At 32.1% G+C, this 26,555-nt stretch overlaps 1 long non-coding RNA gene across 2 annotated transcripts in view; it reads right to left on the reverse strand.

Annotated features, from left to right (window-relative positions):
- LOC148618089 (uncharacterized) overlaps nucleotides 1-26,555 on the reverse strand; it is a 228,617-nt gene that overhangs the window by 80,678 nt on the left and 121,384 nt on the right. For both annotated transcript variants that reach the window (XR_015922625.1, XR_015922626.1), the window contains exons 5-8: nucleotides 25,247-25,319; nucleotides 18,412-18,495; nucleotides 17,803-17,868; nucleotides 14,517-14,615 (exon numbers count right to left, since the gene is read on the reverse strand). This is a non-coding gene — a long non-coding RNA (uncharacterized LOC148618089). The remainder of the gene's footprint in view (nucleotides 1-14,516; nucleotides 14,616-17,802; nucleotides 17,869-18,411; nucleotides 18,496-25,246; nucleotides 25,320-26,555) is intronic.

The following is a 26,555-nucleotide window of genomic DNA, read 5'->3' on the forward strand; positions in this document are numbered from 1 at the left end:
AATGTGTTGTTAGGCTGATTAGGCTTAAGAAATGAAACTTTTGACAAAACAAAAACATTGATGTCCTTTTTGGAACCATAAAATGTGGTATATTTATTCACAGACCAAATAGTATATGTGTGATCTAAGTTTCATTGTGATGTAACTGCCAACATTCATAGGAAAAAAATAACCACCTACAAGGTAACACCTGGTGTGTGAAAGACAAACAAACAGACAATGTTAACAGGGAATAAAAGTACAGTACCAAATTTGAAAAAAAAATAACAAAACATCAATGCTAGTCTGATATCATATTCTTTATATTTTTTTTGTGACCTCTAATCCCAAACTGGTACTGACAGCTGGTACAATGTAAACTAATGGAATAGATATAATAGCAACAGACACTTGAGTTATCAGCAACTTCTTATTTACAAACCACAAAACCACAGAGCACCTGTAAAGTATATATCCATTAAATACCAATTCTAGACAAACCACAAGAACCAGAAGTTGCCAATCTTCTAGTTTATTCATGAGAACACTTTACAATTGTGAAATTAACCAAATACAAATCATTATAGAGGCAAATCATATTAAAAACATTCCTGAACATGTGCCAGTGCAATTTCTGAATGAAATGCATGTGCAGTTTTAACAATGTTTGCCATGCACAGCATGTGCAACATCAGTTATAAGCTTTGCAAGATGGTCATTTTTCTGTAATGAGGGTAGAACAAGATAAGACAAAAATGTCCACAACAGTAAACCCCAGTACATAAGTCACAAAAATTAACACAGGACACCACTCAGTACTTAAACATAAAGCACTCTTTGACAGTACCTTATTACTCACAAGACAAAATGGATAAAATCACTATAAACTGCCAAAAAACTGACAAAACCACTACATACTTCCAAAACCTGAATAAACCTCTACATACTTCAAAAAAACAGATAAAACCATTACAAACTTCCAAAAACCCAACAAAAACCTCTATGTACTTCCAAAAACCTGACAACCCTAACATACTTCCAAAAACCTGACAACCCTAACATACTTCCACAATACTGACAACCCTAACATACTTCCAAAAACCTGACAACCCTAACATACTTCCAAAAACCTGACAACCCCAACATACTTCCAAAATACTGACAACCCTAACATACTTCCAAAAACCTGACAACCCTAACATACTTCCAAACAAATCCGAGTTAAGACAGAATAATACAACTAAAGTTTGTGTTCATAGAGTTAAATTGTTAACATATATCACAATCGCTTGGTCCATTGTTGCAACAGCTTAACTCAGTTTAAAGATACACAGAATCTGACTTCTTGTTTAAAACCACAGTGAAACCTAAATTAAGACTGGCGAAGATGATAAGACTCAAATTATAAAACAAGAGAATTAGAAATAGTTTATGACAGGTTTGTCTTATGACTTTGGTTTAGGCAGGTTCATCTTATAACTGGTTTAGACAGGTTTATCTTCTGACTTTGGTTTAGACAGGTTTATTATCTGACTTTGATTTAGACAGGTTTATCTTTGGTTTAAACAGGTTTATTATCTGACAGGTTTATCTTTGGTTTAAACAGGTTTATTATCTGACAGGTTTATCTTTTGACTTTGGTTTAAGCAGATTTATCTTCTGACTTTGGTTTAGACAGGTTTATTATCTGACTTTGATTTAGACAGGTTTATCTTTGGTTTAAACAGGTTTATTATCTGACAGGTTTATCTTTTGACTTTGGTTTAAGCAGATTTATCTTCTGACTTGGGTTGAGACAGGTTTATTATCTGACTTCGGTTTCGGCAGGTTTATCTTATGACTGGTTTAGTCAGGTTTATCTTCTTACTTTGGTTTAGACAAGTTTATCTTCGGTTCAGACAAGTTCATTATCTTACTTTGGTTTAGACAGGTTTATTTAAGGTTCAGTTTATGCAAGTTTTATCATCTTTAACAAACAGTGAGGTATTTCTTTTTTTAGATTTTTAAAAATCTTAATTTGGACAAGCCAACAAAAAAGTTATAACCCCATTTGCATACACAGACACTAATAATACATAAAACTGACCTTAACCTTGGGCAGCAAGTGTCACAAAAGTTATGCATGAATATATTTGATCTAAGGTGACCCAGTTTCAACAGTTCATCAATAATTAATATACATGTATGGGATGATACATCACCCTACACCATTTAGTCATGAGTCAAAATATTCTAAAGACATTATGTATATCACAATGGCAAAATACGGTTATACTGACAAATCTTAGTCATATTTGTTAGGTTGTGAATAAACAATAGCAAAATAGTTATACTGACAAAACTTAGTAATATTGGTAAGGTTGTGAATGATAGATGAAAGTATAATTTGTCAAAGAAACGATAAAAAAAAAGCAAGGAGCCATCTCTAAGAATCCTTATTATGAAGTTTTCAAAATTGAAGAGCCATCTTCAGAGTTAAGGTGCAATCATTCATTAAAACATTTATCTACCATTATCAGCCTAACCATTCATTACTACAACATCTACTATGATCCTTTCAGAAGTTGTACAGATGATCTACAAAACTGAACCTATATAGAGTTTTGAACTTTTCAAAAATTTCAGAAGAACAGAGAACTTCTAAGATCATGGGGACTAATTTGCTGGCAATGTTACAAAGATGACCACACAACAGACTGAAGTCAAAAAGAGATTTATAAAGTGCATCATTTATTTTGGGGCCTTTTATGATATAGGTTTTGCCAATCATTGACAACCATGCAGTGACCTGTAGAAGTATAATTGTTCATTGCTTGGCATTTGGTGGATGCCTGTCTCATTGGCAATCATACCACATCTGTTTTTTATATTACCTCAATCTTTAGTCTTTAAAATTAAGCAGAGACATTAGAAACTCTTCTTTTAACAAACTTTCTATCTCTTCTTCTCATCTTTAGCTGACATATCAAGCTGTATCACTACTTAATATTAAAGTCAGTACAGTCAAGCAAGCTAGGTAAACATACAAGCAAAGCAAGCATGGTATTAAATATACAAGCAAGTTGAAAAAGCATACACATTGTACTTCTGATTGTGAATATCAGTTTGATGGTTGTTTAAAGTGCATCCAATCACAATATCATGCATATTAAATTTTACGAATGAAATAATTTCAAAACTTATTATTTTTTCTGTAATATATTACTTTATTGCATAAATCATAACATTACAAGAATTTCAGATTTTACCTAACTATACCTGTTTTATCAGTATTAGCATTTTAACCAGTCCCAGTGGTGTTTAGCTGGACACTGATAGTACATACAAGCTGTGGCACTGATGATTACAATAAAAATAAGCATGCTGATAAACTACATCAAGCAAATTAAGCAATGATTACAAAAGTTCAATGATTTGCTAAGAATAAGCTAAGCATAATGAATTTACTTTTTTTGAAAATTTTTGGTTTGAGCCTAAAGATGATATACATGGCAATGAAATATGGTTTAAATTTGTGCTCCCTGTTAATATCATTTGCATTATAATTTGTGTTCCTTACTGAGTTGTTGAAATTGAAGACATGCTGCTGTGATAGTTTGTATTCCTTACCGAGTTGTTGAAGACATGTTACTGTGATAGTTTGTATTCCTTACTGAGTTGATGAAGACATGCTACTGTGATAGTTTGTGTTCCTTACTGAGTTGTTGAAGACATGCTGTGATAGTTTGTGTTCGTTACTGAGTTGTTGAAGACAGGCTACTGTGATAGATTGTATTCCTTACTGAGTTGTTGAAGACATGCTGTGATAGTTTGTGTTCGTTACTGAGTTGTTGAAGACAGGCTACTGTGATAGATTGTATTCCTTACTGAGTTGCTGAAGACATGCTACTGTGATAGTTTGTGTTCCTTACTGAGTTGTTGAAATTGAAGACATGCTGTGATAGTTTGTGTTCCTTACTGAGTTGTTGAAATTGAAGACATGCTGTGATAGTTTGTATTCCTTACTGAGTTGTTGAAGACATGCTACTGTGATAGTTTGTGTTCCTTACTGAGTTGTTGAAATTGAAGACATGCTACTGTGATAGTTCGTGTTTTCTTTATTGAGTTGTTGAAGACATGCTACTGTGATAGTTTGTATTCCTCACTGAGTTGTTGAAATTGAAGACATGCTGTGATAGTTTGTGTTCCTCATTGAGTTGCTGAAGACATGTTACTGTGATAGTTTGTATTCCTTACTGAGTTGATGAAGACATGCTACTGTGATAGTTTGTGTTCGTTACTGAGTTGTTGAAGACATGCTGTGATAGTTTGTGTTCGTTACTGAGTTGTTGAAGACAGGCTACTGTGATAGATTGTATTCCTTACTGAGTTGTTGAAGACATGCTACTGTGATAGTTTGTGTTCCTTACTGAGTTGTTGAAATTGAAGACATGCTGTGATAGTTTGTGTTCCTTACCGAGTTGTTGAAATTGAAGACATGCTGTGATAGTTTGTATTCCTTATTGAGTTGTTGAAGACATGCTATTGTGATAGTTCGTGTTTTCTGTATTGAGTTGTTGAAGACATGCTACTGTGATAGTTTGTATTCCTTACTGAGTTGTTGAAATTGAAGACATGCTACTGTGATAGTTCGTGTTTTCTTTATTGAGTTGTTGAAGACATGCTACTGTGATAGTTTGTATTCCTCACTGAGTTGTTGAAATTGAAGACATGCTGTGATAGTTTGTGTTCCTCATTGAGTTGCTGAAGACATGTTACTGTGATAGTTTGTATTCCTTACTGAGTTGATGAAGACATGCTACTGTGATAGTTTGTGTTCGTTACTGAGTTGTTGAAGACATGCTGTGATAGTTTGTGTTCGTTACTGAGTTGTTGAAGACAGGCTACTGTGATAGATTGTATTCCTTACTGAGTTGTTGAAGACATGCTACTGTGATAGTTTGTGTTCCTTACTGAGTTGTTGAAATTGAAGACATGCTGTGATAGTTTGTGTTCCTTACCGAGTTGTTGAAATTGAAGACATGCTGTGATAGTTTGTATTCCTTATTGAGTTGTTGAAGACATGCTATTGTGATAGTTTGTATTCCTTATTGAGTTGTTGAAGACATGCTATTGTGATAGTTCGTGTTTTCTGTATTGAGTTGTTGAAGACATGCTACTGTGATAGTTTGTATTCCTTACTGAGTTGTTGAAGACATGCTACTGTGATAGTTTGTGTTCCTTACTGAGTTGTTGAAATTGAAGACATGCTGTGATAGTTTGTGTTCCTTACCGAGTTGTTGAAATTGAAGACATGCTGTGATAGTTTGTATTCCTTATTGAGTTGTTGAAGACATGCTACTGTGATAGTTCGTGTTTTCTGTATTGAGTTGTTGAAGACATGCTACTGTGATAGTTTGTATTCCTTACTGAGTTGTTGAAATTGAAGACATGCTACTGTGATAGTTTGTGTTCCTTACTGAGTTGATGAAGACATGCTACTGTGATAGTTTGTGTTCCTTACTGAGTTGATGAAGACATGCTACTGTGATAGTTTGTATTCCTTACTGAGTTGATGAAGACATGCTTCTGTGATAGTTTGTATTCCTTACTGAGTTTTCCATGATTGCCTTGACCCTCCATGGTTTCCCACAACTTCCCTTAACTTCTCATGGTTTCCTACAATTTCGCTTGGCATCTCATAGTTTAGTTTCCTTAGTTAAAGTTGTTTCAGTGAATTCACAAAAAAATCCATGTTAATCTGTAGTGTATCTTATTCTTTCAGTATCTGTCAGTTGATACTACACCTGACATTTTTCCTTTACACATTTAATTTTACCAAAGGTTGAATGCTGCAGCATCTGCAGGGACATAAATGCATTATGGGTAATGAAGTGAGGAATGGCAGCAAAACATGTACTGTGAAATATTCAGTGTGGTTTTATTCTTTGCTCAACCATAGTAGTTAATGCAAGTTATCCAATTTAAACTGATATTCTAATGTATACTTGTTAGCCTCAGAATGTGGGAGATCTCCCTCATTCCAACAATTTTTTGTGGGAGATTTTGGCACACAAACAATCAGATATTTAAAAAAAAAAAAAAAAAAAAAATATATATATATATAAAACAAAGAAGTGGAAACTTTTAAAACAATAATTCTATTTAAAGGATTTTTCATAAAAGGCTGTACATTTCAGGGAATCAATCGTCTTATGATGGAGGATTTTTTTTCCCAATGGTAGCTATATAAGCTTAAGAAATCTTTCAAAGTATTAGTTTTAAACCTCCCACACAGGCGACACACTCTTTCGTGGGAGTCCATAGCTCCCTCTGAACATGGGAGGGTTAACAGGTACATTGTATGCTTATGACCAATGCAGTGTTCAAAGGAATTATTTAAAAAAAGATGCTTTTAATATTTAGATTTTAACACATAAATGATCTGTGACATTGAGTGATTTCACAGTACAAAGCATAAATGGTTATGGATAAAGACCAGTATAAGGACAATATATAAGCCATCTAAAGCAATTTTTGCAAAATTAGCAAATTCAGACATATTAATAGATATGCTTGTCTGCCTATAAGGCCATTGTTTTTTTATTTTTAGTTTTACAAATCCGCCGACCCTAATTTCTAGCAATTTGGAAAAAAAAAAATAAAATGACTTTTGTTTCATATATTTTTTTTATTTATAACTCGGTGCTTTGCTGTTTCAAAAAAATAAAAGGTTAAAGGTTATTGGCTATATCTCTAACAGTCTTAATCTTTATTACGCTTGAAAGACATAGCAGTTTTTATGGTAAAAACCACATTGTTCAAAGTTTGTTTTGAATACTTTGAAGCGAAGCACCCCTGAGCGAAGAGATCTGAAGGTAGAACGGTACTATCTATTTCCAATAGGGCGACAATAGTGAAACATTTCAAATATTCACACCTTTAAAACAATGACGGAGCTATAAAATGACTTTTTCCAGTAATATCTTCATTTCTCTCACTAAAATTTGATCAAAGTCATAGCAAAACCGTCTCGATTCTTTGTTATTTTAAGCAGATGATGTTTGGGGTCAAACTTCCCCCCTTTTTCTGTGAATGGCACATAAATTTTAAAAGTTCATAATATTTATATAAAATGGTTTTCAAAAAATAAAATGTAACTTTTTAAAAGTATAATAAGGTTAGAGCCTGTAATTAATAAAACATTTTGGGTGTCAGCACAATTTGTCCAATCAGAGTGTCCGGAAGTATTTACTTAAGTAGGGTACAAAAAAGGCCAACCTAAAATAATGAGAAATAGTACTGTTTTACCTGAACAGCGAGCACAGGAAAGATGCATTCATGGTTCTGCATCGTTGTGTTTCATCCTGGTCTTAAAACAATTAAAAAACAATTTATAAAGGCCCAAACTGATTCTACGATAGGCCAGGCTATATCTGATGAATTAGATCCGGATCTATTAATAGAAAAAAATTATGGCAATAGTGCTTACATTCATGGACAGGGCCACAGTATGATTCGTTCCTCCACAGAAGTGGCAACTGATTTGCCTGTGGGAGTGATGAGTGAAATGGGGTATAAATACCTATACAATTATTGTTTGAAAAAGAATGTTCAACTCTATTTCTGTTTAATATTTAGAAAAAAGTGGAAAAAAAAGAAGGCAAGTCCTAGAACCTTGTGGGCAGAAAATCAACACATTATTTTAAAATGGTTGAAACAATGTCAGACAGAAAGAAACGGCACAATTATAAATCCACAAACACAAATTCAACCTATTTTGTCTGAAAACCATATCAAATACGTTCAGAAAAGTATGATCTTTAACAAAATAAAAAAAAAAAATTCTAAAATAAAAAAATCTTTAAAAAATCTTAAAAAAAACAAAAAAAATTCTAAAATGTCTCTTTTTTTTTTTTTTTCATCCTCCTACTCATGACTTTGGTGAAATAATTTCTTAAAACTAAAAATTAAAAAACCATGGCCTAACCAATGTCCACTCAAATTTCACTGTTCTAAGGAATCAACTGAACCAACATGCATAAGGCAATTCAACAGGTCAATCCTGAAGTCTACAAATTTATGCTAAAAAAAACTTTTCTTTTTTTAATTAAGTAGCTCTTTTCATGCGATACTTGACATTGACACGACAATATAACATATAAATCTTGACCAGACTAGTACCATGACATGCATTTAATTTTTTTTTTTTTTTTTGGTTTCCTGGGAGCACAGATTATCATTATTTTGTCCTGTATCATATGCATCATATGCATTCTCCCCCTGTATCCGCCGCAGGAGTGCATTGAAGATCAGTCTTAACTTTTTGGACAGATTGTATTTTTGCTTTAAAGCCATGAACAATTACATACACTGTACCGAATGAATTATGGTTCTACAAATGTCAAATATGTGACTAATAAAAATCAAGATCACTTATATATTATTATTATGTCAATCTAAACATACTGAAAAAAAAAACAATCAATTCCATGTTACAATGAAGCCATCAGTTTGCAGTATTAATGCTTATGTGAGGAGTTAATTCTCTGCAATGTAGAGGCAATATATAATATCTATTAAAGGAAAGCAAAAAAGTTTTCAAGAACAAAATTAATTCACTGATAGTCTCTATGGTAAAAATAAATAGAAGAAAAAATCTACTTATTCTTTCAGTTCTGGGTTTAATTGTTTTAGCTTTTTTTTAAAGCTTGAAAAACATCATATTGATTTTTAAAAAAAGGTCAATCTAATGATTACTGATACCCCTGTAATGTCTAAGTGGAAAAGCACAACCATTCCCAAATACACAATAATCCAACTTGACCTATATTTTATGGTCCAGAACATTTTGTGTAGGTAAGAAAAGATATGGCTAATCAGATTTAGCCCTCTCATATGGATACCTAGAGTATGATGGACAGGCAAATAGGCGACTGACCACAAACTTGTCAAGCTGGGACATAAGAATAAAAAGTTTCCAGTCAAAAAAGTCAAGCTTAAAGCACACAAAAAATTACATACACCTAGGCATTATTAACCAAACAGAATAATATAAATTCACAGTTGAAATTTCCAGTAGTATTGCTTGACAATTTGATGTTTTCTTTATACTATTAGAGCTGCCTGAAGGTCATGAATGAAGGATTTTTTTCAAGAATGTCTTTTTGTGTCATATTCTTAAGAAGTGCAAATATAACTGGTATAAATTTGTTGTGACATTTTTTTATAAGAGGAGCTATTGACCAGCTTATAAAAGTATCCATTCATCCCATGCTCAGTATTTATATCAATGTTAAAGATGCTGACAATTATAAGCTGATTTTCTAGAACTGAGATTTACTGTCTGACAAGTGTCTTTGTCATTTTGCTTTTCTTCAAAATACAATCAAGCAATGGAAAGAAAGATTATTATACACAAATCTACTTAAAAGACAATGTACAAGAAAATGTTCAGAATATTTCTAATTTTGTAAGTCAACATTTGGAAGTCATTTTTAAATTTGAACCAGATAAAATAAAACACCTGAATAACTGACAACCTTGATCTACAACTTAAAAAAAAAACCTTGCTTGAAAAGAACAAAATCTTCAAAATTTAGCAGTGTCTTCATCTGGATTTTTAAGGGAGGAGGCACTTATCACTGCTATAAGTGAGAAAATCCTAAACAAATAGACAATCTCCTTGTAGCTTCTCAGAAGTTAAATTTGCTCAGCAGAGAGCGATATTTTTAGTTTCTAGGTATACCACAAATAGTAAGCACTAATATTTCTATCAAATTGACATGATTGCCAGAAAATAAGTTCTACATATAAAATAGAAATCCTTGAGATGGAACCCATCTCTGTGGCCCCCGCTGTTTCAATAAACAATATATACAAAATGGATTTATGTGATCTACTCATATGCCAAATATCAAAAGCCCACATAAAAAGACAAAAACAATACAGCCTGGACAAAAGTTCAACATTGAAAAAAAAACAAAAACAAAAAAAAAACAGGAATTTGCCATAGAAGTCAAAGTTCAAGGTCATAGGCCACTTTCCATGGTACACTACACATCATCTTTACATGACCTACCCACATACCAAATATCAAATGGCCGCATCAAAAGATAAACTAGATGTGGTTTTGAGTAAAACTCAGCATAGCTGAACGAAACTTAAACTCAATCTGTAGCTAATCATGACAGACTCACATACCAAAAATCAGTAAAATATCTTCAAGCAATTGCAACAAAAAAAGCAAAAAACTATTATTTCAATACAATTTTAAAGTGCAGGGCCCATTATTTTGGTAAAACTCAGCGTAGAAGAATGAAACTTATACTCGATTTGTAACTAATCATGACAGACTCACATACCAAAAAAAAAGTTCAATATCTTCAAGGGTTTACAAAAAAAGGGCAGAAAACTGTTATTTCCATGAAATTTTTTAAGTCCAGGGCCCATAATTTTGGTTAAAGTCAGTGTAGCAGAACGAAACTTTAACTCGATCTGTAACTAATCATGAAAGACTTACATACAAAAATCAGTTCAATATCTTCAAGGATTTACAAAAATAGTGCGGGAAACTTATGGGATGGATGGAATTACAGATGGACAGGGGTAAAACAATATGCCCCCCAACTTATCGTTGCGGGGGCATAAAAAAGTTACAGCCTGGATACAAGTTTGTCACCGAAAAACACTGAATTTGACATTAAGGTCAAAGTTCAAGGTCATAGGCCAATATCCATTGTATGTGACACTTGGTCTTAATGCTATCTACCCACATGCCAAATATCTGAGCCCACACTGAAAGACAAAACAAAAGCCCGGACATGTGTTTGTAATGGACAAATGGACGAACGGACGGACAGAGTGATCACTACATTTCATAGTGGGGCCCTAATTAACCAGGCTTTTTAGTTTGTGTTCAAATAATGATATAAAAAAAAAATTGTCCAAAAAATGTCATTATGTCCCAAGAACAATGACTCAATGCTATAGGCTAATTTGACAGCATTTTTAACACCTTTGTGTACTAATTCTATAACAGACTATTCATGAGCATGTTCAAAATTTCCATTTTTCTATTTACTATAATACCTTTTTGCACTTTGCCTTAATATTCATGAATGTAACAGCACAAATTTCTTTCCCTAATAAGTTCAATAACCTTCAAAAGAGTTTTCTGTTAATAAGCCAATGCCTTACAGTTTGTTTTTTTTTAAATATTACAATAGTATTAACCATGACCATATGAGTTCATTAAACACAGATTTATGCAACAAATCTTTTTGGCTTCAGGATACACTAAATGTACTTAATTTTATAGAAATGCCTCTTTTGAATGAATGTGTACCACAACTGACTTCTTCAGCAAATTTGTGTTAATTGTCTCAGTTTAGAGGGTGGATAAATCTGAATCAAGTGCAAAAAGCTTAAATTAACAAGTGTTATTATATGAAATTAAAAAACAATCATGTATTTTCCTAAAATTTCGAACATTCTGATAGGCTTGCATTTGGCTTAATTTGCACATTTTTGGTCAGTGATCAAGCAATATTTTACTGAAGCCATTTTTAGTGAGAGTTTCCTCAAGTTGCAATACTGGATTATGAGAATTTCATACCAAGGGCTAATATAATAAATCACCTTTAATCTAAGTAAGAACCAGAAAATACTCAACTACAACTTGGGGAAAAACAATTCTACTGAACTTCTCTATTCCTTAGCAAAGATTATGTTAACTGATGTTGTCAATCAATTAGAATGAGATGCCTATGCAAAAATGCAAATTAAAATCACCTATTCATTTGGTTTCAGGTGTTCTCATATCTTGACAATGAAACAGGTACTTCATCATCATCTATAGGTTTTTCTTAAAACCATCTGTTGCCCAGACTATCCTGTAACCAGGCCAAATTGCAGAAAGCATATGAAAAATAGGGTCATGTCAAATTTGTGTGTTATTTACAATTATACTTTATTTAGCTAATATGCAGAACACATATTCCTATTTTTAGTTTCTAGGTTTGTTTTACATTGAATCTATTAAAGCATAAAACCACACATTAAAACAGGGGTCATACCAAAGGTCACTTTTCACAAATAATGGCAGTAAGCTGTTGAGGGAATATAAAGTTAGGAAAGCATAGAATCATCAGTTCTAAACAATTTCCCTTGGATGAAGACATTTCAAGTAACACCAAGTGCATTCAACATTCAAACTTCCTATGCTCGTTAAGGTACATATGAAGATTATTTCTGATCTTGAAATGAGTACATTTGAAACATGCAATATGCATTATAAATGTTCATTGAATTCTATTGGAGGATTGACACTGCCCTTCTTTAAGGATTATATTATGTAGCTGAAATATCCATGCAATCAACTACTTTATTATTAATGAAGCAGGTGTTGGTTAAGACTGGTAATATTTTTTGGTTCCAAGACATCATATCACACTGGAACAGATTTAAATTCATAAATTTTAAACAAAAAGCAAATATCAATTACAAATCAAGCATTGAGAATGAGCCATGTAAAACACCCTTTACCCAATCAGAATTCTATTAACAGTCCAGTAGAATGCCCAAAATTAAAAACTCTTCCTCAAATGATTATAAACTGTAATGGTCTGGTGAACTATTGAAAATCATCCAAAATGGTCAAAAACATTTTAATTTCAAAATCATCTTGACAATTCCTGCACACACAATTACACATCCACACACTCATGATTTTCCTGCACCACATAGTGATGATGTAACAATGTGTATCAAAATGTCATGTACCCTCAGAAACTTACAATTAATACAAGCTATCAGTTTACAAGCTTCAAATATCTACTTGCACTGTTTTGTTTGCATAATTAAACTGCCATTCAATTTACAAGACTATATACAGTTTTAATTAGCGTCTATATATTTAGCTGTGTGTACCCTATGACTGCCATGTTTCTTGTGAAATACAGTTTTTATATGATCTGGGGCACGTTCCAGCTAATCTTCATATATATTCAAAGGAATTCTCTTCAGGCTACTAAAATCAACTCAGACTGAAAATAGTTAGCAGTTTCAAGAATATACACTCAAAATTTTCTGAGAAATATTCTACTTCAGACATTCAGTAGAGTTGTTATGATAAGCATGCTTCATTTCTTCACTTATTTCAAAAAGTTCCCATCATCTTCAAAAATGTTGTAGCTTGTATAGACATCATTAGCCCTCAAGCACAGAATTATATATCAATAAGTTCAATTATAAGCAAGGTCATATCATGAAAAACTAAGACGCAAATATAATATTTGATAATTCTAAAGGCTAATGTTTTAAACTGTAACCTAAATGCAAACCTAACACACACTCCCTGTTCAAGCAGTTTTGAAAATTTTAGATTTCCAAAGAAAACTAAATAAAAATTAACTTTCCCACCATCAATTTCAATGCCAATTTTTTTCAAAATTAGCATATTCTTTTTGGAAATTCAAAGGCAAGATGGAACATTAAAATAATTTTCCCAAATTTATATTTCCTTTGTTCCCGGTGACTAGAAATAGAAATCCTTGAACACTATCACACTAAACCCAAACTGTTCCCAAGACAAGAATGAAATCTGGTCCAACGCTGTAGAACAATACACTTAAAAGAATAATTTTTCATAAAACTTTAACTCAAAAAATTATCAATTGTCTTCTACTAGAGATCTGGAAATACACCAGCAGGGAAAACACAACCAAAGATTTGTCCTTTTTAAGAGAATGTATTTTTCAGCTGCATTATAAACATACTTCTACCAATTAGAACTGACCGATGTATTGTAATCAAGTATCTGTATATACATCTAAGAGAGCAAAAGATGTGTATTAGGATAAAATAATGTCCATGAATTCAAATAAAGCAGCTATGTTGTGATGTCTTATATAAAATAAATCAAGGAACATCTCAAAAAAGGAACAAATGCTCCTGTTTTTTCCAGAGGAAAAATAATGCCAAATGTCATGATGGCTACATCAGCAAAAATAAACCTTATTCTTCAGTATTCACTGTCAACAAAATCAGTTGACCTCTGAACTGACACAGGAAAGCCTTGACAAAAATATGTTAAGTATCACTTTTCCTAATAAACCTTGATCAGCCACTTCTGAAAAATGAGTTGAGACCAAGTTCTGGAATTCCGATCGATGTAAATAAAACACACTAAAATGTATGTGTGTGCGAGGATAAATTGTTAGCGCATCAAGATATATATTAGTCTATACATGGCTTGAAATCACTGTGATCGACCGAATTGTTAAAAACGAGGAATGTGTTGGTGTCTACAAATCAATGAATGGAAAAGCCAGATTCTCAAATATTTTAAAGATGTGACCTTTAAGAAATGCGAAATTCCACAATTTTTTTTTTTTTTATTTAAATTAGAAAATAAATTAATTTGCCTTCAACTGCATCCTCGCTGTATATGAAAGTCACGTGTAACGTACTACGTTGATTCTACCACTACAAGCATGCATCAATATATGTAAGTGAGTACTATGCAAGCGATTTGCAAGACAATTATATTTGCCTACCTAATTCTCTATCTGTGATGTCTTTAACTGTTTAAGACAACATTATAGGAGAGGTCTGCGTCAACTACTCAATATCCAGACGCTGGAGAGAGTCAAGCCCTGAAAGAGAAAGGTTTAATGCCATTACTCCATCAAGTGTATACCATCTTAACTGATTCAAATTTATCATCAAGAACCTAAATTGCATAACAGTAAATTGATATAGGGTCTATGAGGACTTGCTCGGAACTAATAGACACTTAAATCTTATTTCAAATTTTATTTCCTACAAAAATTTACTATTATAAGACCCAAGTTCACATATACAACTATGACTGCTGATTCTAGCATTTTCTTGCACTTTTTTTCAGTGATGTATATGATGGCAGTCTTTTTTTTTTCACAATCTTTACAGCTAATTTTGTAATACTTTCTCATATTTTTTATTAAATTTACCATGAAAACAAAAACATATCACATGATTTTTTTAAAGCTGGCTATAAATTTCTAAGTATGATATCTCTTGTTGAAAGTAAGTAACCATATTCAACAATAAGAAATCTCTCATTTACACCAAATCTTTACTCATTAATATATGATCATATTTACCTTACAGACAGTGCTTAATATAGGATTGTAATCAAATTTAACAGATGACAAATTTTCCAAATTCAAAGGTTTCATAATTTATGTATTGTCTGTGGAAATTTCTTTAATAAAAAAATCATTAACTGAATCAAAGCCAGGCAAAATGAGATTTAATTGTGCAAACTTTAATCATCCTCTTTTTAGATGCTGTCTGCTCCTAAGACATATGACTGCCTGCCATATTAAAATGTGCTAAAACCCAGAAGTCTTGCATAAATTTTCTGTCTGCAAAAGGAGACTTCAGGAATTTATTGCACAAAAGTGCAAGTAATCAATTGGACTGACAAATTGTGTTGCAGTCAGCAGAAAACTGTATTCGCCCTGGTTTTTCCTACTCAAAGATCTGCTAAAGCAGCTACTAAATTATTTCCTTAACATGGAAATCCATTGACGAAAATGTGCCAATTTAATAAAAAAAAATTGGAATTTCCCAATCAATGACGGGAAAACCGAGAATGTGAGGGAGACAACGACCTTGAGCTCGTAACGATGTGTCACAGCATCTTCAGTCTAATTAGCATTCATCATTAAGGCAATTAGTCTCAGGACCAGAGAATTTAAGGTCTTGTTTTATCTGCACAAACCTATTCACAATTGGAAAAAAACAGCCTCCAGCTCTCAAACTCAAAATCTCCAGTTTTAAATATTTTTCTTGTTAATTTTTTTCATTAGGAAAATCCTTCTAAATAAGGTCATCTTGTGGAGGGGTTATTATACGAGTAGCTTATTCCATCAAATTTCTTTAATTACTGGAATAATTCAAAGGAAAGTTAGAGGTATTAGTTAAAAATATTCATGGTTTCATCATGGCATCAGGTTCAAAGATAGAAAATTATGCACTGAAAGCTCAGATTTTCAAAGAGTATCAAGTTGGCTAAAAATGTTCAATAACAATAGTGTACTTATGAAATTATTTTATTACGAGTAATTTAAGATGCATATCATCTCATCACCAAATGGTTTATTGAAATCAACTTTAGGATAATGGACAAACTCATTTCTCAATAAAAAAATTGAAACAGTTGCAATTGATACAGGGAAATATTGTAAAATGTTTGGACATAATCCTGCTGGACTGGATCTATCTTCAATTTACAAAACCTATTTGGTTAATTTTGAGAACTTTGGGAACAGATAGGTTAATTCTAATTACCTTACAGACCATAGAAAGATAATTTTGATGCACTTTTATACATTCCTGGTTTATTTTGGTAACAATTTAGACATTACTGGTTACCATGTAGGTTTGATAACCTTTATGAACCATCACCTTAGTGTGAACTATTTAGACTTTTGGTAAGTTTAGATGAATTACTGTAGATTAGTTTTGCTACAAAACTCGTTTTTGTTTTTTAATGAAAAGGGCCAACAGAAATTAGAAAAAAAATCTATTTGAAAAAAAGTTATTCAAATAAATCAAGATTTTTGTCAGCTCTGCGAACAAAACTCCATTTCAAAGGTATCTTATTTGACGACTTCAAATTTTGGCTGTCCTGAGGCCACCGATACAAAACAAAACAAGTTATATAGGTAACAGACCCTATGCTTAAAACTAGTTACCTAGGTTACAGACCTTTGCTTGTAACAAGTTACGTAGGTAACAGACTCTATGCTTAAAACTAGTTACCTAGATTACAGTCGCCAAGCCAGGCAAGCGACATCCAAGATATACTCGGCCGAAATATTTACCTTTTTTTTTCCCTTCATTATAACTGGTGCAGTATTTAATTAATCAAAATAAACACAAGAAGAAATTTCCAACATCTATTTTTTTCATACTCAGCATTTTTTTCTGTTTTGCTTTTTAACACTGGTCTCCCCTTGTGCCGGGGGCTTAGCAGTAGGGTTAAGTACCTTTCACAAATCATAACATCTTACATAAATGACCTTCAATTTAATTCAATTGTTTTCATTTGCAGAAAAAAATTTGATTGGTTGATGATTTTACTATGAACCAATCAGATTCAATGTCATAAATGCATTTGAAAAGGACGTTTTCGAAACAGAAATATAAAAATCTGCATCGATAAGTTTTAGATGAAGAGAAATTTTTTTCGCATTGACACGAGAGGATTAATTTGAATAATAAAGGGACTATCTCATAACACAGATTACTCGCCAACACAAGCAAGTTCAATGCAGTTGTTACTCACCCGAAAATTAATTTACTCGCATTGGCGAGCGGGCAAGTGTATAATTTTTCCACTGTGTATGTAGTTATTTGTTACCTAGATTATAGGCCCTTTACTTGTACCTAGTTACTGTACCAATGTAACATATCCTTCACATATGTCCAATTACCAAGGTTACAGACCCTTTACTTGAACCTAGTAACTGTACCAAGGTAACAAATCCTTCACATGTATCTTATCACCAAGGTTACAGGCCCTTTACTTGTACCTAGTTACTGTACCAAGGTAACATATCCTTCACATGTATCTTATTACCAAGGTTATAGACCCTTTACATAAACTTAGTAACTGTACCAAGGTAACATATCCTTCACATATATCTAATTACCAAGGTTACAGACTCTATACTTGTACCTAGTTACTGTACCAAGGTAACATATCCTTCACATGTATCTTATTACCAAGGTTACAACCCTTTACTTGTACCTAGTTACTGTACAGAGGTAACATCCTTCATATGTATTTACCTAAGGTAACTGATCTTTCACTTGCTTTTTTTATATTCATGTCTTTTGGTCATCTCTGAATATTATCTGAAAACAAAGGAAAGGATGAAAGTTGCTTTTTGGGGAAAGAGTAGTAAAAAATCCTCCAAATCAGTAATTCCAAACACAGTTGAGAAAAGTATTATATAGATAACAGTGATTTTTTTTTTTTTTTTTTTTTTTATGTTCACATGTGAAATAAACTATGTTATCTCGCTCTAAGACTTTCTTTCACAAAAATGTCTCAATATTTTGTTTTCTCTTGTGATGTTAATTTTCTTTAATGTCACTGATTTTACGTCACAGAATATCAATCTACCGAACACAGTCAAACTTTTATTAAAAAAAACAATAAATTATTGAAAAACTATGTATAATTAAAGGACAATCTATTGGCTACCCTGAATAAACAAAAGGTCTAACTATAAAATGTCATTACTATAAACAAAAATTGACCGTTCATATCTATAAACAAAAATTAAAAGACAAAGTGATTTTGAATAAATCTGACTTGAAAAAATAAATCTCAGGAAAACAGCCTGTGTAAGTAAGTTAATTTTTAATTTTAAGAATTGTACAGAAGTAAATTACCTGCATCTAGTAAAAGGGTTCCTGCCATCAGTCATTAGGTCGCCATAGCTGACGATTCAGGTGGCTGGTTATATTGGTTCATGTCTGGAAAAAAACATACAGCATTAGAAATGCTAATTTAGAAATATGAGCTCACCCCAAAGCAAGGCACAGGTATGGACACACCATTCAAACTTGACACAGATTTAAATTTTGATTACAAGACAAATGGCACAGGATAAACCTTCCACCTAAGTAGTCACTTTTTGGCCCTTATTCCTAAATGGTTCCATTCAATACCTGCAAAATTATTCCCTAACTCCCTGTGGGGATATGGTAACTTGTGGTACAATTTCAAAGAGATTCATTCCCTTTCACTCAAGTTACTGTCCAAAAATCAGGAAAAAATATACTTGTTTCTGGTCCCTTTGTGACCCTTAAACTTACAAGGTTCAAGACTTAATCCCCAAAATATATCCCAATCTTCCTTTGGTGGTATGGCATCTAATAATACAATTTCAAAGAGATTCATTTACTAATAGTCAAGTTATTGTCTGTACATCAGGAAAATGCATGTTTCTGGTCCCCATTTTTTGTCCTCAGGCCTAACTTCCAAAAAGTTACAAAAGACATTCCTATGCTTTTTCTGGCATTGTGTAGTTAAATGAAATGCTAGTTTTATGCCCCTTTTGGGCATATAACTGTTAGGGCCATAAACCCCCAAAATCGATACCAATCTTACTTTAAAATACCCAAATTATCCTCATAACCCCAAAAATCAATACCAACCTTACTTTAGAATACCCAAATTATCATATGACAGCACCATGCCAATATACAGCTGCAAAAGTTAAGTTGTGCAAATGTACCACCTAATTTGGTATCTATGAAGTAGGAAAAGGAGAAATACTAAGATAAAATAAGTAGGAGAAGGAGAAATAGTAAGATTAAATCAGTAGGAGAAGGAGAAATAGTATGATTAAATAAGTAGGAGAAGGAGAAATAGTATGATTAAATCAGTAAAAGACTAAAAAAACATGTATAATGAAACTTAGATAAGTATATCTTATTTCAACTAATATGTCATTAGTGTTGACTTAAGAATAAGAATCAATGTGACAATCAGTTTCTAATCTTCACTGCACTCCCCATAGTACTTCAGGACAATCTTCACTGCACTCCCCATAGTACTTCAGGACAATCTTCACTGCACTCCCCATAGTATTTTAGGACAATCTTCACTGCACTCCCCATAGTACTTTAGGACAATCACAGTTTCTAATCTTCACAGCACTCCTCGTATTACTTTAGAACAATCTTCTCTGCACTCCCCATAGTACTTTAGAACAATCTTCACTGCACTCCCCATAGTACTTTAGGACAATCACAGTTTCTAATCTTCACAGCACTCCTCGTAGTACTTTAGAACAATCTTCTCTGCACTCCCTATAGTACTTTAGAACAATCTTCACTGCATTCCCCATAGTTCTTTAGGACAATCTTCACTGCACTCCCCATAGTACTTTAGGACAATCACAGTTTCTAATCTTCACAGCACTCCTCGTAGTACTTTAGAACAATCTTCTCTGCACTCCCCATAGTACTTTAGAACAATCTTCACTGCACTCCCTATAGTACTTCAGGACAATCACAGTTTCTAATCTTCATTGCATTCCCCATAGTTCTTTAGGACAATCTTCACTGCACTCCCCATAGTACTTTAGGACAATCACAGTTTCTAATCTTCACAGCACTCCTCATAGTACTTTAGAACAATCTTCTCTGCACTCCCCGTAGTACTTTAGAACAATCTTCACTGCACTTCCTATAGTACTTCAGGACAATCACAGTTTCTAATCTTCATTGCATTCCCCACAGTTCTTTAGGACAATCTTCACTGCACTCCCTATAGTACTTCAGGACAATTACAGTTTCTAATCTTCACTGCACTCCCCATAGTACTTTACGACAATCACAGTTTTTTGTTCACTGCACTCCCCATAGTACTTCAGGACAATCACAGTTTCTAATCTTTACTGCACTCCCCATAGTACTTTACGACAATCACAGTTTCTCGTTCACTGCACTCCCTATAGTACTTTAGGACAATCACAGTTTCTAATCTTCACTGCACTTCCTATACTACATCAGGACAATCACAGTTTCTAATCTTCACTGCACTCCCCATAGTACTTTACGACAATCACAGTTTTTTGTTCACTGCACTCCCCATAGTACTTCAGGACAATCACAGTTTCTAATCTTTACTGCACTCCCCATAGTACTTTACGACAATCACAGTTTCTTGTTCACTGCACTCCCCATAGTACTTCAGGACAATCACAGTTTCTTATCTTCACTGCACTTCCCATAGTACTTCAGGACAATCACAGTTTCTAATCTTCACTGAACTCCCCATAGTACTTTAGATTAAAAGAACATTTAGTATATAGTCACTAGTTCTCCTGACACATAATAAAATGCCTATGAAAAATTCGTAGAATTTGGTTCAGATATAATTGACTGATCCAACAAAGTAGTTAAAAAATTTCAGACTTTAAAGAGAGAAAAAGTTTTGTTTTGATGGCTGGCTATATTGTTTGCACTAGTAATCTACTTTCGTCGACTGTGCTGTCACAAAGCTTTGCTAACAATAAGGTTGAATATGAATATAAAAAAGAAAGATTTTGGAACACTTAAACAATATGCATCACATTAAGGAGATTTGCTCCATGTAATAGGCTCAACAGTCCCTATATTCATATTTGTAAAGTGGTTAAGGTTATTGCCTTCTTGTTTTCACCATGTCTATTTAATTACAGACATTTTGCTTTTGTTTTTGTTTTTTTTTTATCTGACAATTTTTTTTAATAGAACATCCCATGTTTAATCAGGATTCATTAAAACTTGTATCATCAGGTATAGAACACCGGACAACAGATTTCTTCCATCCGCCTTAATAAAATTTTTATTACAATCAAAACTCCAGGGACAATTGTTCAAATCATCAATTCTAGAATTTTTATGTTATTTCCTTCAATCAAAAATGCATAAAAACATCAACATGCATATAAAATCTCAAGATTTTTTTTTTCAAACAATAGAATCTGTTCAGACTACGAAGATTCCAATAGTATCAGCTGGGGTCTTGAGAATTGTGTTAGATTATCGAGTTAAAGGAAAATGTCTGAAGGAACCAGTTCATAAGCAATCAATTCTGGTATCTTTTAAAACTGCTTTCGGTCCTGACTTAATTCCCAAACGCTTTTCATTTCTTTTTTTAATGTGTTTAAAACAAATGTCTTCATAGAATCAAGTTTTAAGTTGTTTCTAGTTTCATTTCATATTCAATCATTAAAAGCCTGAAGAAAGTTTTTCTACAATATGATATTCACATGGAAAAAAAGAGACGTATCTAAAAGAGTAGACTATGTTAGGCAAATTTAAATTAATAGTTAACTATCTACACAAGCATACTGAAAATGCAACTTAACTGAACACATGTACTTTTCAGTGTATGCAAAACTGATTTGGAGATAACCAGACAGAATCTCAAGTTTTGAACTTTTCTTCTATTTGGGCAACTAAGAAAACAATATTTTTTTTACAGGACCTAAGGCATTTTTACCAGACATGTCCGTTGGTCCTGCGGTATTTCGTTTTCACTGACTTTGTCAGTCTATGTTTTGGCTTTTTCAAAATTTGAGGCATACATATTCCACAATATTGACACTAAATGTGACTAGTCAACTACACTTGTCTTTTAGTTTTAGGCTAGATGCTATAGACAAAGACCATCTTAGGCATTGACTGAAAGTTTCCATAACTTAGTACAGAAAGTTAGTAGTTTCAGGCTGTTTTTGGGAACATTGAGTTTCACTTCAGAAAACAAAAAAAAAGCCTAAAAACAAACAATAGTTCCCTTCCTGAGAAATCTCCCACATGGATACACACCTGATCAAACTTTTTGTGAATGTAATATGGTGCTTGATAGTGACAAGATGGTAATATACACTACACCTGAGGGAAGTACCTAATGATCCATTACTTGTTGTCATGACCTGATAAGAATGACTGTGTCAATAAAATGTCCTTGTCTCAATAAGTGCATTTTTGAAAGTTTAAGGCCAAACTTGAGAATATCTTTGTTTTTCATAAGACTTGTATACATGTATATGTGTATGTGTTTTGTCATATATTTCTCTTTGATCATACAGTACACCTGTTTAAGAGTATATCATAAGATAATGAGTACTTGACAAATAAAGTATCATCTTTCCTTGACATACAAATGTACATGTATGTAACTTGGATCGCCTATAAATCTAGTGAAGGGAATCAGATTTATAGAATTGTTCATCAGTTTGACGGTGGATGACATCCAGTAACATCCAGTCCAGGAAGTTTGTGAGAAGTGTTGAAACTGGGCTGTATCTTGTCTTTCCTTTCTAGTAATGGCATGTTCTATTTTCTTCATAACAATACAACAAAACTGACATCCAAAATTATTTAACAAAAATCATACAGAACCAAGAAATGACAAATCATCAATGATTTAGATAACTAATGTACCAACTGTAGTTATAACACATGTACATGTAAATAGTCAAGTTCTCTCCTCTTAATTTTATCAGTATTTTTATGCTTTTGCGAAAAAAAGTTTAGTTAATTATTTTTGATAAAAAGAAATTATTCACAACTCTTTATGCAGTGTCTTATATATGGCAAATCAACTAGTCTATCTTCAGACACAAATGGGTAGGAGGAGAGAATAGGTTTAAAAAAGATATTAATATATACACTAAAGCATACTTCTTAAACATATACTGAATTATACATTTACAAATTGCCAATAAATTTTCATCATCACTGTCTTACCTTTAATAAGTTTACAGTGAATTCAGAAACTATGGCAATGTTTTTATAATTGCAAAAAATGTGACAGACTTAATAATATAAATATAAAATGACAAAAGTTAAGATTGAATTTTGGATAAAAAGACGCTGAAAAGAACAAAATCGAAAAAAATAATGCATGCAATAATTTCTGAATTTACAGTGAAGGTATATATTTCTCAAGTAACTTATAGGAATTTACAGCCAAGTGGAGGTTTATATTGCACAATTATCTTGAAGTTACTCGCAGCATAGTGAAGGTTCACATGTATCTTGCACAATTACCTTAAAGGACTTTACAATATAGTGAAGGTTTATATTGCACAATTATCTTAAAGGAATTTACAGCATAGAGAATGTTTATATTGAACAATTATCTTAAAGGAATTCCAGCATAGTGAAGGTTTATATTGCACAATTACCTCAAAGGAATTTACAGCATAGAGAAGGTTTATATTGCACAATTATTTCTGAATTTACAGTATACAGAAGGTTTATATTGCACAATTATCTTAAAGGAATTTACAGCATAGTGAAGGTTTATATTGCACAATTATCTTAAAGGAATTTACAGCATTGTGAAGGTTTATATTGCACAATTACCTTAAAGGAATTTACAGCATAGAGAAGGTTTATATTGCACAATTATCTTAAAGGAATTACAGCATAAGGAAGATTTATATTGCAAAATTACCTCAAAGGAATTTACAGCATAGTGAAGATTTATATTGCAAAATTATCTGAAAGGAATTTACAGCATAGAGAAGGTTTATATTGCACAATAATTTCTAAATTTACAGCATAGGGAAGGTTTATATTTAAATTATCTTAAAGGAGTTTAAAGCATAGTGAAGGTTAATATTGCACAATAATTTGTGAATTTACAACATAAGGAAGATTTATATTACACAATAATTTCTGAATTTACAGCATAATGAGGGTTTATATTGCACAATTATCTTAAAGGAATGACTGAGTAATGACTACAACTCAAATAATTGAATGCTTTTGAAGTGAAATCATTTTAAAATTTGTTCCATTGAAATTTAAATATTCATATACATATTCAACCTAAATACAATTGTTTACATTTGATATTCATATACATGTACAGTTAACTATCAAACCCCTTATCAAATTTCATTAAAACCAGGTATGCTTGTACAAGTATATGGACTTAATTTTGATTCATGTACATCAGTATTTATTCCCTGTTGACTGAGTATGTAACCCCATGGTAAATAGTGATGGTTACCCCTGAATTTGTTCAGTTATACAACAATAATGCCCTCTACAATATTACCATGGTTTCTATACTGTAGTATTCATGTCATCTGTGAAACACGTAGGAGGAGTGCAGGTGGTTGGTTAATGTGCATTAAATCCACACTTTATCCTTTGATGTACCTCGTCTTTCTAAGGTATCATTATAAATTTATGCCTGATTACAAAACAACAAATCTTCTCCAGTTTTATTTACAACTTATACAACAAAGAAAATTACAGGTTTTAATTCACAAACAAAATCTAATTAAATGAATCTGTTTGTTAGGTAATGACCATACTTTTTCACATTTCATTCTTAAAATTTGTATTGATTAATTCAACATTATATCAAAAGGCAACTGGTATGAATTAAGGAGGAAAAACAATTGACACAGAATTGTAGAAAGGTTAGCATCTGCTCCCAAAAATGATATTGTTAATTGATTTTGTCAATGGTTTCATCATTCCACCAGGAAAGATCAACAATTTTGAACATTCAAGAATCTTTACTTAAATTCTACAAAAAATAAAAAAAAAATATGGCAACATTTCATTCTTTAAATTCTTATTATTAAAATCATACCATATATATATATATATCTGATCAGAAAAAATTAACAAAATAAATTATACAAATGTATATATTTTCTATAAATACCACTACACATATTCATTACCAAATACATGTACTCACCAGAATAAGTGGATTTCATCGTGTCTATTTCTATCCATTGCTATAAAACTTCTCATTACAAGTCTGTTCTTTTCTGAAAAGAAAATGATAAATCTAATTTCCCTTTCAAAATCAAAATACATAAACATGCAAAATTTCATACAGTGAAATTAATCAGCATATAATCTCTTTGTAGGATCAGACTGTTATATTTCCTCTTTATCCCCATGAAAGGTTTCCATTTCAAAAGACTAGGGAATATGAACATAAAAATTAGGCACAGAAAAGAAAATAATTAAAATCTGATTAACATGGCAACATTTGTTTCCATAAAACTTCCTTTTTTTTTTGTTAATAATTTTGTTTTGTTTTTTTAAATGAAAAATGAAAACAAACACAACTATTAAAATGCTATTATTAACACATGTACGAATTAAAATAATACAAAACTTTTTTATGTGTTAAAAAATTCCATCACCAGTCATAAAATACAAAATTCTTGATTTTTTAAAGGCTTTAATAGGAGAAAAAAATTATGTTATAACACGCTTTTTAGAAAATGTATTTCAACATCAATATTCATCTATATAAACATGCAAAAAAAATACTCTTATCAATATGGTATGAAATATTAAATTGGGCTTATATGTAGCCTTCTTAAAATTTGTGGAGCTTATAAAGTGCATTTTTTTCTTTTCTACAGGATAATAGAATAAAGAATGTATAAAAAGAATAGAATCCTACCAATTCAATACATATACATGGTACCTAATACAAAGAATTTTTGTTCCAGTTATGCCATTCTATATATCTTAATGTTTATATTAGCTGTCTCAAATTTTCTATCAAACAATCTAGATTCTTTTTTTTTTATTATTGATTTAACATTTTACTAATGAAGACTGTTTTTTTTTCATTGAGGAATTTTAAACTGTTTCTCTGCTCACTGCAAAGAATCTGCTGAATTTTCCTCAAGAGAAGCACAGCTGGGCGTTATAAAAGTTACCAAAAATATCCAAAACCCTCAGACACAAATTTCATTTAATGCCAGACTTATCAATATATGTCATAGGTAAAATTGCTCTCTTATCTATCTAGAGAAAGGCAAGTATTTTAATGGCCTTGAAACCAAGGTCAAACTGTCTGGGTCACGCCAACCATGGTTACTGGTGCATAGCTTTTGAATATCTTTAAATGAGGTACCAATAAGTTTATTTTCACCAAGTCAGCACATTCTTGTAAAGGATGACTGGGGTGGTTTTGGTTAAATTGAATCTATTAAAACTGCATAGACATTTAAAACCAAGATAATTCAAATGTGCCTGGTTTC

This window comes from Perna viridis, chromosome 5, assembly GCF_037379345.1.
Source record: "Perna viridis isolate PV_CMFRI_1.1 ecotype Kerala chromosome 5, ASM3737934v1, whole genome shotgun sequence".
In the NCBI taxonomy this organism is placed as follows: domain Eukaryota; kingdom Metazoa; phylum Mollusca; class Bivalvia; order Mytilida; family Mytilidae; genus Perna; species Perna viridis.